Source organism: Octopus sinensis, linkage group LG29, assembly GCF_006345805.1.
Source record: "Octopus sinensis linkage group LG29, ASM634580v1, whole genome shotgun sequence".
NCBI lineage: Eukaryota > Metazoa > Mollusca > Cephalopoda > Octopoda > Octopodidae > Octopus > Octopus sinensis.
The window spans coordinates 2,128,094-2,130,593 of record NC_043025.1 but is presented as its reverse complement, the minus strand read 5'-3'; positions in this window follow the sequence as shown (position 1 = coordinate 2,130,593).

Here is a 2,500-nt window from a genome sequence, read left to right as displayed (position 1 = left end):
TGACCAAACCAGACCCCAAGCAGTTTAACCTGTCTTTCCGTCCAGCGCCCTACAAACTGTCGGTTTGTATTGATCTGCCTCTCCATCTGCCGAGCTGCAGGCCTACCGATTTCTCTTGGATAATCTTTGCTCCTGTCACCGCTTTGTGGACAGTATTATGGTGATGTAGTCCCTGTTAGCTGATACGAACATTCCGCATTCTAAGACATTCGGGATGACTCTTGAAACCTCCAACTTCGTTGTTCGAGAGCCAGTACGTACGGGACCCTGTCGTGTGCATCTATTGAGAGTAACTACAGCGTAACTACATAAGTCAAAACAAGGTCCCTAGACCCGAAAAGTTCCCTGACAATGGATAATGGACATGATACGTCTTTCCGCTTCGCTTTCAAGAAAGTGGATTTATTTCAAAATTTACTTTCAGATCTGGTAGGGATCGATTATATCAAGTGGAAGTCTGGCGATTATATATCTGTATCTATATATCTATATACATATCAATTAAGATGTGTGCGCGCATGTGTGTGTGTGTGTGATGTGTGACTTTGTGTCTGTGTTTGTCTCCCACCACCGCTTGACAACCGGTATTAGTGTGTTTCTGTCCCCTGTAACTTAGCGGTTTGGCAAATGAACCAACAGAATATGTAGTAGACATTAAAAAATGTCCTTGGGTCGATTTGTTTGGGTAAAACCCTTAAAGGCGGTGCCCTAGTATGACTGCAGTCAAATGAAAAAAATTAATCTTACATTATCATGTGGTTTTAAGATTTTGATGATGTGACTTTTACCTTTCAAAATGACTTTGCATGGTGGGTGTGAGAGGCCTGATCTGGTTAGTTTCAACACAAAATAGGGAGACTATTTGGGTCTGACCTGGTCAGTTTTAATGCTAAAGGGCTGACAGGAAGTTACTGAAGTAAAAATAAATGTATAATAGAACAGTTATGTAATTTGGGGACACAAATTTATGAGGCCTTGACGGTAGAGGCCGCTTTTACCCCAAGCTAAATGCTTTTGAGGTGGCTACACAATTGTCAATAAATTCCGATATAATATAATTAAAACCGTAACTTACCCAAGATGTGGTTTCGCCTTTGTAAAGTGAGCGAGTGTTTATTTATATATAGAGAGAGATAGATATAGACATGGGTCTATAAAATTCGAAATGAAAAGTTTGAATTAGCAGTTAAAGAAGATATGCGGTGGTTTTGGAAGTGTTACAATGAGAGGTGGAGAGAAAGTAGAAGAAAGAGAGAGCGAGAGAGAGAGAGAGAGAGAGATAGGTATGGAAAGGAGAGAAGAAGGGCTTTGTGCGTGTTTGTGTGTGTGTGTGTGTGTGTTATGCAATTAGATACATAAATCTGCCTTAGCATTTCTTTAATATAAAACTGAAGTGAATATCAGATTAACGATTATATTAAATGACAATTTAACTGTAAAGCGGTGAGTGAAAAGTTTAGCCGGAAAAAATTTCAAAATAATAATAATAATAATAATGGTTTCAACTTTTGCCATAAGGTCAGCAATTTTAGGGGTGGGGGCTGAGTGGATTACATCCACCCTAATGTTTTTTCTCGTACTTATTTTATCGACCCCGATGGAAGTCAACCTGGGTGGGATTTGACTTCAGAACGTCTTTGCGGACGAAATACAGCGAAACATTACGTCCAGCATGCTTCGATGTATTTCGTCTGGAGCTGACGCTCTGAGTTCAAACTCCGCCAAAGTAAAGTTCGTTTTTCATCTTTTCGGAGTCGATAAAATAAGTACCAGTTGAACACTGGGGTCGAAGTAATCGTTTCATTCCCTCATTCAAAATTGCTGTCCTTCTTGCAAAATTTCTGTATTTGTCACCTAGCAAATCTTCACAACCGGTACTGGTGTGTTTATGTCCCTTTAACTTGGCGTCTCGGTAAACAACACTAAAATAATAAGTACTAGGGATAAAAACAATGTGTATGGGTTGAGTTAGGGTTCGGGTAAATCCCTTAAGGGCCGGGCCCTAGCATGGATGCAGCCAAATGACAAAAGTATTTAAATATTTTCTTTTGTTTTTGATGATGTTAGTGTTTCCTTTTAGAATGACTTTCATGGTGGTGTGAGAGGCCTGATCTGGTCATTTTCCAACACAAAACAGGGAGAACTCTTTGGGTCCGACGTGGCCATTTTCAATGCGAAAGGGTTCACGGAAAGTTACTGAAGTAAAAGCAAAAAGGAACATTTCAAGTGATTGGCTGACACAAGCTTATAAGGCATTAACAGCAGAAATCCCTTTTATCACATCGTAAATGTTGGCCAGATGGATGGACAATGGTCAATAAATGACCGATATAACATAGTTAAAGATGTAACTTGCCCAAGAGACTTATAAGCATGTGTATATAAGCATGAGTCTTATATATATTATATATATATATATATATATATATATATATATATATATATACATAGACATATATATGTGTGTGTGTATGTGCGTGTATATATGTATATATATATA